This window comes from Protopterus annectens, chromosome 3.part0, assembly GCF_019279795.1.
Source record: "Protopterus annectens isolate FY-2018-M chromosome 3.part0, PAN1.0, whole genome shotgun sequence".
In the NCBI taxonomy this organism is placed as follows: domain Eukaryota; kingdom Metazoa; phylum Chordata; order Ceratodontiformes; family Protopteridae; genus Protopterus; species Protopterus annectens.
Genome location: NC_056731.1, coordinates 97616555 through 97630848, shown reverse-complemented (window position 1 = coordinate 97630848; position 14294 = coordinate 97616555). Strand labels below are relative to the sequence as shown.

General features: G+C 42.9%; 1 protein-coding gene across 8 annotated transcripts in view; it reads left to right on the top strand.

Annotated features, from left to right (window-relative positions):
* The window catches only part of LOC122796266 (phosphofructokinase, platelet), a 987903-nt gene that overhangs the window by 410269 nt on the left and 563340 nt on the right, over positions 1-14294 (top strand). The window lies entirely within an intron of this gene.

The following is a 14294-nucleotide window of genomic DNA, read 5'->3' as shown; positions in this document are numbered from 1 at the left end:
GTCCAGTAATTTTGCAGTATATTTTACTGACATTGGGTTGTACTGGTCCACTTTCCCTTCCCCCTTTGTACTTGTGTAACTCCATTTTGTTGTTCTAATGCCAGTCCATCTTCAGATTAGTTCATTTGCAGTAGTTCAGTGTTTGTCATATGTTTATGACAGGGCTTCTTATAAATACTTGTCTGTCTTTAGAGGCCTGTGCTTGGTACACGTTTGGATTGTCTTTTCTGATACAGCAAACTCAGCAACATTCTGCAGTTACTGTACCTTCTGGGCTCAGAGGCCTGCACACCTCCTGGCAATGAACCTCATAATGTCATATTCTGTGTTAGGGGAGGAGTGTGCTCAGCCCTTGCAATCCCCTGTTCTTTTCTGGCTGTTTCTTGTGAAATATTCTGTTAAACATTAGATTTAAATTGTGAAAGTTTCTATGTTCAGTGCCCAAATCACAGAAACCTTTGTACTGTTCATGTGGTAGACTGATTACATTCTGGGAACCACAAGGGTGGTGGTTGTATTATCCAGCACAGGTGCATGATGTGTGAAACCCTCTTTCATGTACCAGAGCCTCTGTCTAGCTATCCACAAGAGGAAAGGAGAGGGGAAGCTTGAAGCCTTCATCTTAACCTGTCAGATGATTACTGTGGAAAGTAACCAGTGTAGGAATCTGTTTGAGGTTATTTCGTGTGGTACTGGTCAGTGACGGATAAGTGAGAGAAGTTAAGGGATTGAGAGGCCATCCACATTGGCAAAACGTCTTTCTGTGGAATCTGTTCATGATTTGGCATTATACTTCCTGTGAGTCGTGCTCTGTCTCCCAACTATGTGGGTAGTGACCTTACAGCAAAAGATGCTCCTTCAGACAACTACTGGTCATGCCATACCTGTTGGGGCAATAGGATGGCCCAAATGTTGCATTGTTTTGATGACTATGTAACTTGCCTTTTTGACTAGGGGAGAAAGAGTGCACCTATTAGAGAACACAGTTGGACACCCCTGTTAAGTCCTGTGCAGGCTTCTGAAGACCAGGTGCTACCTCCAACATGCATCGCTGTTGAAACTGGGAGCTTCTTCAGTCAACACACCTGGCAGATGTTCATTGTGTTTCACTGTTGCAGTCATTACAATTGGGTTATCCTGCTGGCAGGGCTACCCGCAGTCGGCCCGAGTTCCAAAGTCTGGGACTGGCGTCGGTTGCTGTCGCCTCCTCCCTGACGTCAGTTCGCCAGCGGTATAAAAGATGCAGCCGACGCCATTTTCTTCAGTCTTTCTTGCTGTGCGGTACCCGAAGCAAAAGCAGCTCGCAAGTGCCAGTTGGCCGACTCTTGAGATTTTCAAATTCAAATTTCAGATCCGAAGTCTTCATTAAAGCTAAGTACCTCGTTGGGGAAACTTTTTTCTTGCTCCAGACCGATGTCAGAAAAAGTTAATTGTATTTCTTGTGGGAAGCAAATACCTCAAGGATTTTCATTCTTACTGTATTCCTTGCCTAGGCCCTGACCACAACGTTGCTAGTTGTCGGTTTTGTGCTAGATTTAACCAACGCACTATTAAGCATCGGTACGATTTTGCATTTCAATTCTTTCGCAGAAGATTCAATTATATAATGTCGTCAGATCAGCCGACTACTGGAGTTTATAAAAAGCGCAAAGAAAAAGAAAAGGACAGGCATTCAAGGTCCAAAACCGATGAGGTTTCTGTTAGGCCTGTCGCCGGTTCTCAGTGAGGCGCTTTCGCATCCCCTGACGCCCGCTACCTCAGAGCCACAGGCTGCTTCCAACTCCAACGTGGAGCCAACTAGGCCGCTGGAAACTGAAGGTATTGGACACTCTGCATCTATTCCCTCAGATGGGTCCGGAGCCGCTGAGCAGGCATCTGCTTCTGAGGGTGTTTTCAGGCCTACACAGTTATATGTAAAGCCATCTTCAGCTTCAAAGGCAAAGACTAAAGCAGCTCTAAAGACAAAGAAACAAGTACAGCATTCTCCTGGGCAGGCCTCCATGCCTAAAAAACAGATGCTTAAAATGGCCAAAGACCTAATTACTTTGATCAGGGGTTCCCATCCCCCTCCTGATAAGAGACCTAGGCAAGACATAGAATATGAATCTTCAGATCAGGTTTCCATTTCTTCTGATTCTTCTTTTGAACAAGAATATTCCCTTCCTCCCATTGAGGAATATGCTGAAGAATCTATCCCTTCAGCCTCACCTCCTGAGGATTATTCTTTTGGTGAGACCCTGCATACTATGAGGGAGCATTTCCATTGGGAGAGCCAAGATTACTCAGAATCCAAGAAAAGGCTCAGAGACTTCCTTTTATTACCCCAGCACAGCCCGCTTGCTATTCCTCCTGTTTTAGACATTGTAGATGATGTATTTTCAGAGTTCTGTCTGTCTCCTAACTCTCTGTCTCCTAACTCTTTACCACCAGCTCCTGTTAAGCCAGACAGATACTACAGGGTTCCTGATTCTCATAAATTTCTTTACAAAAACCCTGCTGCTGACCCAGAAACTATTTCTCAGGGTCCCAAGGGGGTCAAGGCTTCCACGGCAAAAAACCCTATCCCCTCTGATAGGGATTCAAGGGCCCTGGACAGATGGGGGAAAAAGATTTATACTTCTGCTACCTTGGCTGTAAGAGCTTTAAATTGTCAGTTTCATATGCTTAAATATCAGCAATATCTTATGTCACAGCTTAAACAGAAAATGTTGACAAATTCAGAATGTGCAGAAAACAAAGAAATGCAGGATTTATTGCATGCAGCTGAACAAGTGGGAAAGCGTACTTTGCAATGTGGTTTTGATTCTCTAGAGGCCTCCTGCAGGGCCGCAGTTTCAGGTTCTGTCATTAGGAAGCATGCTTGGTTAAAAGAACAGAATCTGCCCGATCATGTTAAAGCAAAGCTTTTAGATGCTCCATTACAACATGATACCGTGTTTGGTGTTAAGGCAGACGAGGTGTTGAAGAAAATGGAAGACAAAGCTAAATCTATGCAAACCGTGAAGGATTTCTTACAGGTACAGCCTCCCAGATTTAGCAGAAACTGGCCTACAAAGAATTGGTCCTTTCCAGTGTCAGACAGGCCACAAAGAGGCAGATACAGATGCCCCAGAGGCAGATCACAGCCCCAAGGCTCATACAGGCCTAAACAATGGGAGTGCTTCTACCTAAAAAAGTGGAGAGGAAAAATCACAGCCATACAGGAAACAGTCTCAATGACTTTCCCCTGCCAGCACCTAGCACTTATCTTCTGGCAGCTCCTTTGGGGGAAAACTATCACTTTTTTCACAAAATTGGCACATGGTCACCCAGGACAAATGGGTCTTTAAATATCATATCTCAAGGCTACAGGTTTCACTTTCACACCCTGCCAAGGCCAAATGGTATGCCAGACCTGCCACGCAATCAATGGGCAGAGGCACAAAAGCAAGTTTCATCCCTCATGGACATGAAAGCCATTCAGCAAGTACCGCAGCAAGAGCAGGGACAAGGATTTTACTCAAGGCTATTTTTGGTACCCAGAAAGGACAAAGCCTGGAGACCAATACTGGACCTGTCTATCCTAAACACATTCCTGGATATTTCAAAATTCAAAATGTTAACTCTGCAGCAGCTTCTGCCCATGCTGGGCAAGAGGGCTTGGCTTGTAACTTTAGACCTAAAAGAGGCATACCTGCATGTCCCAATCAGACAATCATGCAGAAGGTACCTCAGATTTATGGCTGGCTCAACACACTACCAATTCTCTGCACTGCCCTTTGGCTTATCTACTGCGCCCAGGGTCTTCACAAAATGCCTGGCACCAGTAATTGCATTTTGCAGACAAAGAGGAATACAAATATATCCTTACTTTGACGACTGCCTTATTCAAGCAGAGAACAAGGACATCCTACTATAGCATCTGGCGTTTGTAAAAAGATTATGAACAGGTCTAGGGTACACAGTAAATGAAAAGAAATCAAAGCTCGTACCCTCTCAAGAGATGATATTCCTGGGTGCAAGCTTAAATACAACTGCCCAGATGGCTTATCTCACACCAGACAAACACAGACACCTGACTACTTATTTCAAAATGTTGGCAACAAAGACCCAGTTATCTGCAAGAAAAATTCTGCAGGCTTTGGGCTTCATGGTATCCTGCATACTGCTAATTCCATATGCAAGACTGCATATGAGGAAACTTCAATGGTATCTGAAAAGTGTTTGGACTCAACATTGCCAAAGCCTGGAAACAATAATTACCCTCATTCCCTGCCTGCAACAGGAGTTTCGATGGTGGGCAAAAGCCTGTCACCTCAACATGGGACAGCTATTCACCTTACCCACAGCCAGGCAGACATTGACAACAGATGCATCAGATTATGCCTGGGGGGCCCATATGGCAGGAAGATGTATTCAGGGCACATGGTCCACAAGTCAAATGCATCTACATATCAATCAAAAAGAGATGCTATCTGTTCAGAATGCCCTGACAGCCTTCAGGGATCAACTTCATCCAGGACAACTACTAATAAATACGGACAGTACTACAGTCATGTGGTACATAAACAAGCAGGGGGGCACGCATTCCTACCCCATCTGCAGACTATCCATGAACTTGTGGGACACAGCACTGACTTACCAAGTACATCTGCAAGCACAATTCCTGCCAGGAAGGATAAATACTCTGGCAGACGAACTAAGCAGAAACCTAATGGATCCCCACGAGTGGAAATTGGATCCACAAGTCTTCAGCATGATAACAAGGAACTAGGGATGCCCAGACATAGACCTATTTGCCTCCCCTCACAACTGCCAGTTAGAGATTCTTCACAAGGACTTATCACAAGCAAGCATGGAAAGTGGATGCTCTATCTTTCAGCTGCAAAAACCTAACAGTATATGCCTTTCCTCCTCTGCCTCTCCTCCCCAAGGTACTCCTCAAGGTCAGACAAGAGAAGCCAAAAATGATACTGATTGCCCCAGACTGACCCCGCCAGCACTGGTACCCAATCCTAAAGAGCTTGTCTGGGTGCCCAGCTTGGACATTACCTCAAATTCCTCACTTGTTGACCCAATAAGACATTCAGATACTGCACAGCCAACTCAGGACCTTAAACCTGGCAGCATGGCAGATAATGTAGCCATTCAAGACACACCTCTCTAAAGCAGTGATGGATGTTATTTTGGAGACCAGGAGGCCTAGCACCAGAAAATCTTATGCAGAAAAATGGAAGAGATTCTGTGCTTGGAACCAGACACTAGGTATTGACACGACTGTCACAAATATTCCTCAGATTTTGCAATACTTAACTGAGATGCTGGATAAAGGCCTTTTCTTCAATTTAAAATTCATGCCTCTGCCATTTCAGCTCATTACAATACAGAGCCACCTATTTTTTCTCATCCATTGCTAAGGCAGTACCTCAGAGGAGCCAAAAACATAAGACCTCCAAGGTGCGCACCAATACCTGCTTGGGACCTCAACTATGTCTTGGAAAAACTCACACTGCCTCCGTTTGAGTCAGCCTCTGCAGCTGATATAAAATTCTTATCCTGGAAAATAGCTGTGCTCCTAGCAATTACCTCCGCTAGACAAGTCTGAGTTACAGGCACTCATGGCTGTGGAACCTTTTGTCATTTTCCATCCTAACACGGTTTCTCTAAGGACAAACCCTACATTTATGCCCAAGGTAGTGTCCAGTGTGGCCCTTAACCAAAACAATTAATTTGCGTACCTTTTACCCAAACCCACAGAATAAGAGTGAGAGACTTCTGCATTCTTTGGACATTCACAGGCAGCTACGCTTCTACTAGAATAGAACCAAAGCTTTCAGAAAGACTGAACAACTTCTAGTGGCATATGCTGCAGGATCACAAGGAAAGCCTATCTCAAAACAGACTAATTCAAAGTGGATAGGCCACTGCATTCATGTCTGCTATTCACAGCATGGCAAATCAGTGCCTAAGGGCATAAGGCCACATTCAACCAGAGCAGCAGCCTTCCTCAGAGGAGTACCAACCAAAGACATCTTAGAGGCTGCAACTTGGAGTTCAGTGCATACTTTTACAAAGCACTATTACTTACCTCTCTACTCTGAATCCCGGGCAGACTTTGCCATTGCAATTCTGCAGGGCCTGATAGCCTCTCCTAATCCTATTTAGCCAGCCTCCCAACCTTAGCTTTGGGATTCAACCCAATTGTAATGACTGCAACAGTGAAACAAGATGAACATAGTACAGTTGTGTACCTACCATAAATTTAGATGTTCGAGTGTATTCACTGTTGCAGTCCAGGTTACCCACCCACCATCCCCCTTTTCCCTGCTGGGACTTATCTGTACTTCTCTATTCTATACAACCTATGTGGTGTATTTGCTTGTAGATGAAGGAAAAGTTGTTTTTTGTCTGCGTGCTTATTGGCATAATTTAGCCTACCTTTTTAGGGGCACCTGACATCTGAGGCAAGAAAAACTGAAGAAAATGGCGTCTGCTGTATCTTTTATACCCCTGGCGCACTGACGTCAGGGAGGAGGTGACAGCAGCCGACGCCGGACCTAGACTTTGGAACCCGGGCCGACTGCGGGTAGCCTGCCAGCAGGATAACCCAATTGTAATGACTGCGACAGTGAATACAACATCTACATTTATGGTAGGTACACAACTGTACTTTGCCTACTATTCTGTGGTCAGCTGTCATAGTTAGTGAACCCAGGTGGAATAGCTAGGATGGGGCAAAAGAGACAGCCGACATTGATGCAAAGTTTTAGGGGTGCTGTCAGAAGAAGCTTATCGGTCCATGTGTTGTACTGGCATTTGAATAGTTTAGCTCAGAAGAGCTACCGGCGGGAGTTATTCAAGAGGGATAGGGTAGGCCACCCCACAGGGCCAGCAAGCTGGTGTGCTCCCTATCACCTGACTCTAAATTGGAAAAGGAAACTTGATAGGAATTCCCAGCAGGGCAAATAAGCCCAACCTGTGAATGCCTGGTTGTATTGCACCTCTTAGCTATGAAACAAATGGTCCAGGTGGGTGCAGAAAGGTGAGCCGTTGAGGCTCTGCAGTGAGCAAAAAAATGTTTTAGTGGAAAGTCTAATTCCCTACATACTTCTGGTAGTCTTATGATAATGGGAGTGGTAGGGGGATGGCTGGGACTTTTTTTTTACATTGTAGTTAGTTAGGAATATGAGGGTATTAACTTAAGATGGCACTCATATTGTTTCCCGAAAAATTTTAACAGATATGGCGCATCTTGTTGAGGATTACAGAAAAGAAAGAAACCGTCATCTGTAAATGTGGTTTTATGGCTAGTTTTGAAGAGGATGGACAGTAATGGACATCTTTCTGTCACATTGTAATATGAATTGGAGGAAGGGTTGCAAGTAGTCATTGCAAAATGTGTGTGTGTGTGTGTGTGTGTGTGTGTGTGTGTGTGTGTGTGTGTGTAGTATGGTATGGTATGGTGCCTTAAATGTCTTGCTGCTCAGGTGCTGAAGCAGAGCTTTTTATGGAATACCTCATTCATTCAAATCACAATCTTGGAAATAAGTGAAAAAGAATTGGGGGGGGGCATCGGGCATTGTACTGCTTAAATGCAGTTCAACATTGCTGTAATACAGTCTGTGCAGTATCTGTTGAAACCAATCATGGTTGCATCACAGACTGCTTATCAGAGATTTTCTGTAGCCTGGTAGTTGGTGTATATTTTGTCTGTGTGACCATTAATGAAACAAAACTGTAGTTGCTCAGCCTGATGGCATCCTTCCCCTGTTTATGAAGCACAACTTGTAAGTCATTTCCTAGTTGACATTATCAGAATCCTTACTGCAGCCTCCTGAAGCACAAGTAGCCTGCGGGTTCCAGGAAAGGCCACATGTTTGGTAAATTACTGCTGAAATACTTTCTATATCAGGCATCTTTCCTTTAGACATAGATCTCAATGTCTTTGTTAAACATGTGCTTTTGCCCAGCAGCACTGTCATGTAATTCCAGGCAATCCCATATGCAAATGGGACAGATTGTCTTCCTTGCCTTCCCGTATCAGGGTAGCCCCAAAACTAAGACCTCAGTTGAGAAAGGAGGTCTGTAACCAAGATGTTATTCTATGATGCAGCATCATTCCTGTACTTCTCTGGGACGTTGACTTGTGTCCCTCACCTGTCTCTTGTGGTCTGACATGCATATTGTCAGAGTTGGGAATGCAGTACTGGCCAGATGGTACACATGCCTAATCCTGGCAACACTGTACAGTGCTACTTTGCAGAAACGTGGATGCCAGGATCCTGTGTCAGCTGTTGCCAGTGCTTGTAGTGCTCATGTCCTTTGTCCAGCTCCTCCTTCCCCAAGATGATTGAGCAGATGTTGGTTACTCACTACCACCCCCACCCAAGTCCAGTTCCTCTGGCACCTGAACCAAACTTTTCTGAGACGTGTACATTTAGAGTTTTGTTTCTGTGTGTCAGAGATAAAACCGATCTAAGTGCCTTTTTTGAGGTTTTGAATGAAATCTCCTGGAAAGTCTGTAACTGAAAAAAGCATTGCAGGGCAGTGATATCCGGTCAGACTATATGGATTTGTACAGGGCTTTATTACAGCGTTGTAAAACTTTACTGATGATGTGGGTGACACTAATGTATCACTTGACTTGGAATTGTGATTTTCTCTTGTCATGGGATTTTAGAGAAACCTTCTCTCCTGCCAGCATATTTTACCCTGCATGGTAGAAGACAATTGTATATATTATAAATCGATAATGGTGAAAGGATCCTTATCTGATGTAAGAAGGAGTTTTTACATTCAAGCAACCCCCAACCACCACCACCAACAACAATCACTAGGGAGCAGGTCTTAGATGTGCTCTCTAAGCCAAAAACACTGCATTGATGAACCCTGATAATATCCCAGGATGCCCCTAAGTAGCTAGAAACATGACCTATTGGGGCCATTAGAGTCATTGTTTAACCATAACCTCCAAACACGCTTTGTGCCATATGAATGGAGAACTGCAGCAGTCATCCCTCTGCACAAAAGCAGGCCATCAACAGACCTCTGGGAGCTACAGACCCATAAGTCTGAAGAATTATCATGGAAGTGATTAATAAGGACAGAAAACCTTCAAACACTGGGTCCACCCCATTTGGTTTCATCAAGGGCAAATCATGCATACTCAACCTGATGGACTTATTTGATAACGTCACCAAGGCAGTAGATGAGGGCAAAATAAAACATACTGCCTACCTTGATCTTGCTAAGGCATTTGATACAATACCCCATTCAGGCATTGTAGACAAACTCATTGATATTGGCATAAACCTCAATGTTACACACTGGATAGCCAGCTGGCCCTCATTTAGGATCCAGGAATTTAGGGTAGGGGAGACCATCTCCACAGAGGCCAGTCACTAGCAGAGCAGTCAGGGCTCTGTGCTGAGTCGGCTCCTTTTCAGCATCTAACTCTTGGAAGTCAAGGCAAAATGTCAAGGGTATTGAACTGCCCAAGTCTGCAGATTGCAAACTAGGAGCAATCATAGAATCCCCCCTAAGACACTAATAACCTACAGAAAGGACTAACAGACAAATGACTTGTTCTAAAGCAACGTCTTAAAACTCAATGCTATAAATTGCATAACAGTGCTCTTTGGGAATTCAGCCACCCTAGGAAATTACTTAGTCAATAACTCACCCTTAAGAGTGGAACCAATAGTCAGGAATTTGGGTTTCTACATATATAGATACCAAGCTTTACCTACATATGCCTAAGGTGGTAAAGAAGTCTTTCTGTTTTGTTTAACATATAATTCCACTGTATTTGGCACTCAACCATCATGGAGTACAACACACCCTTCTGTATGTACCTGACTAGGCACTTGCAACAACTGGAACATCCAGTAGAGGTTCCTCACAATAAGAATTCAGGGTATAAACAGCACGTCCTATGCAGATTGCCTCAAAGCGCTATCTCCATTTCCTACAGACTGTTGAGAGACTATTTGTGGCATGCAAGGCATCCTTGGATCCTACTCTGATAGACCTTTTACAGATCTGCAAAATGAATAACATCAGAATTGCTCTATTTATGGATTTAAACTTTGTGGCATAAATAGGACACATTGGAGGGACATGTATGTGTCTCAGATTTCCTCTTCTCTGGAGTAGGCTTCTATCAATATGAACAGCTTCTCCCTAACCTAATTCAAGAGAAACGTTTACCAGTGGATGGGAAATTGGAAATTGCACCTATGTGTCTGCTGAACAGAGACCATCTGTAAATCTTGCCCTTGCTTGCATATACCCCTTAAAATAATCTCTAAACTGCATAAACTTGTGGGGCACAATAAGGATGCTTAGGTAGTTTTATAAAGTGGGTTGTTTGCCTAGTATACACTTATGAACCTTCCTCTTACAGCATTGAATGTTTGTAGTAACTGTGCATGTTGCAGCCAATTTAAGTTTAGCTGAATCCCCTATATCAAGGGATATGAGAGGGCTGGCAGACAATTTTCTGTTTGGCTCCTGTTGTGTACACCTAAGAGTCTGAGTTTTAAGTAGTAAAATTAAATAGATTTAGTGATTTGATCAAAGAGCTCCATGCATCTGTAGCATTATACTTACCTGGCATCATCTTCCTTACTGAAACATGGCTTAAACCAGGGTCTGTATTATATCATCGAACGCTTAAAAAAGCGAACGCTGATTGATCGACCTAATTTAAGCGAAAGCTTACAATCTCGAACTGTCAGATCAGCAAATTTTTTTTTTTTTTTTTTCCCCAGGGAAAGAAATCGCTGATCCAAAACACATACACACAACACAAGCACACCAGACAAACAGAAATCCACACATACACCTAAAATCTGATACCTAACCCTACACTAAACTATGCACACACCACTAACTACCCACTTACCTTAACCCTAACCCTAAGGTCTGTCACTATCGCACACTCACCTCACCCACTCCCTAACCCTAACTCACTTAAATCCGCCCTAACCCTCATGTCCACTCAATCGTGCACACACCTAACCCGAGCCCTAACCCTAACTCGCCTAAATCACCCTAACACTCACATCCACACAATCTCACACTTGCCTGAATCCGACCGGTAACTTTCCACCATAGCACTGAAAATACTGAACCAACAGAAATGGACAACCAAATTCTTTCCCTAGGAAAAAATTTGAGTTTCTGCTGCTTCGATATTTTGCAGTTTCGCGAAAATAAGTTTGATCAATCAGCGTTCGAGGATATAATATAGACCCTTAAACCATATATTAAAAATGAAGAAATACTTCCCCCTAGTTACAGCATACTAAGAAAAGACCATACATCTAAAAGAGAAGGCAGAGTTGCTCTCCTGTAGTGGAACAACCTTAACATTGAAGTATTTAACATAGAAATCCCTACATTTAATAATGCAGAGAGCCTACTCACCAAGATAAGACTAAGTACACAAAAACAGCTAAACGTTTTAGGAACTTGTATCCCTATAGGAGATGACATCAAAACCTTGGAATCTGTAATCCACTGGGCCTCTGAAACCCTTCCCCATGAAACAAGTTATACCAGGCGACTTCAGGATCGACTTGACCACACTTAACTCGCTCTAGCCCTCAACTCCTATTAACCTTTATGGTTTCTCACAACTTATACAAACCCCTACTAGGATAGACAAAACTACAAAAAAAAAAAAAAAAAAAAGCATCTGTTCTAGACTGGATTCTCACCAATCACCCAACTACCGCTATAAACTTCGGAACACTACCTGACACTATAAGCGACCACCTTTCAACCTTTTTCGTCAAGAGACCAAATTAAGCTCACTAAAACTAGCTCCCTTAAACACATAAGATGCACTAAAAACTTCAGGGCTCATGACCTTAATACACCCCATAACCACTCTAACTGGGCTCCCCTTTTAACACTTCCTTTAGACAAAGTTGTAGAGTACTTTAACTCTATCTTCTTAAGCATTCTCAATCAGCTTGCCCCCCCCCCCCACGACAAATTCATACTAAAACCATCTATGCCCCGTGGCTTACCAAGAACACTAGACAACCTAAGGGACAAAGCATGGGACACCTGGCACAAAAACAAAACTATTCCTAATAGGCAAATATTCTTAGATCTGAGCAATATGGTGAAAAAAAACAAATCAGAGTCGACAAAAATAAATACTATAATGAAATTCAATCTAAGCACAATACCAACCCACAAAAGTTCTGGACCGCTATAAACAATATTCTCCAACCAAGCAAATCACAGACTCCTCATCCAAACATAGATACCACTTCTGTAAACACAGCTACACAATCCATTGAGTTCTTTACCAAATTGATACTAAAACTGTCTACTAGACCCACCCTCCTCAACCCCCAGTATATTACATTACCCAACAAATAACCCAAACTCCTTCACCCTTCAATCTGTGCCAACTAATACCATCTATAGACACCTAACCAAACTTAAACCCACCACCCAGCCACAGATAAACTACCTGCCAAATTCCTTCAAATAGTTGCCAAAGCCATTTCCTACCCAGTCTCAATCATTAACAGATCAATCTCTGAACCAAAGGAGCCCCTTCTCTTGAAAATCTCCCACATTATACCAATTCATAAAGGTGGCACTTCCAATGCCCTAACTGTTGCCCTATAGCTATACTATCTCCACTGGCAAAAATACTTGAGAAAAGTATCCACATCCAGGTCCTAACACATCTCCTCTCCAACAACCTTCTTGCCGAAACTCAACACAGATTCCGCCCCAGCCATAGTACTACCACTGCACTCCTCCAGTTTAGTAACCTAGTAAATGCACAATGCAGCAATGGCCAACTAGTTTCTGCAGTGTTCCTTGACCTGTCAAAAGCATTTGATACAGTCTCCCATACAAAACTGCTAACAGCACTTGCTGAATTAAAACTAAGTACCCCCACACTATTATGGTTTCAAGACTACCTCTCCCAGCGCCAACAAGCTGTTCAGTGGAAGGACTCCCTTTCCCACCTTCTTCCTGTGAAACTAGGATTACCTCAAGGATCAGTTCTAGGACCCCTACTTGTCACTATATTCACAAGTAACCTTCACAAAGCCCACCCCTTTAGCAAACCTGGTACAATATGCTGACGACTCCACCTTAATCTGCTCTGCCCCCACCCTCCAGCAACTACAAATCAAGACCCAAGAGGCCTTTTCATCCAACAAAACCTGGCTATCAAAGTCCCAGTTAATACTAAATCCTAAAAAGACCCAACTTTTGCTCTCCCATCTTTCCAAAGCTATGTTACCAATTCCATTCACTATACTTGCATCAGATAATATCGCATCCCCTGTCGCACAAACCAAATTACTAGGAGTCATCATTGACCACAATATGAAATTTGATAAACACATAGCTCAAATGATAATCAAGTCCACAAAAAAACAGGTACTCTTTACAGATGTAAAAACTTCCTAATAACAGTAAAGTCATCCTAGCTCCCACCCATCTTCTCTCAACTGTACCGTGTGCCTCTCCAGTCCTAGTTAATCTAAACAAAACCAAATTAAACAAACTAGCTGCATGCTACAGCAAAATAGCACAATTTGCGACAAACTCCTCCTGTCAGACTCCTCACAGTCAAGCCCGTAAACAACTTTCCTAGCTGGAACTCCCAAATACCTTAGCCCTTGACCAATTTATTCTAGCTCACCAAATACTGTACCAACCCGACAAAACTCCTTCCTTACAAGACCTGCTCTCTCTCTATGCCAAATAACAGAGAACTAAGGTCCACTAATAAGGCTCTAATTGCAATATCCAAATGCCACTACAGCTCTGGTGACTCACTTTATTCTAGTAACATTGCCAAGACTTGGAACTCCCTACCACTTGAAATCACAGTTTAAACTAACAAAACCACCTTCAAAAAAAATAGCTTTGTTCCCATCTGATTAACTCTTGGATACACAACTGCCTAGCACCTGGTTGACCTATTCTGATGCCTTTTACCTTGCCTATTATCTATCATCTTCATTAAAACTCACACAGATGAACTGTATTTAACCTCACTTTAGATACCTACTTGTAGCCGCCTACTCTCTCTCCGCTCACTTATCCTAAATTTACAATTTCTCCCCTAGGTTCAGTAGAACTTTCCCTCATTATGTTACTGATCCTTATATGAACATGTTTATACCTCCTCACTGACTAGCAGTTTAGTATTTTTCTCTTTTTTTTTTTCTCTTCACTACAATTTTGATATTTAGCTCTACTAAACTATGTTTATACAATTGTTATAGTTTTTTGCTTTTTATCATATTTTTATTATCTACTTT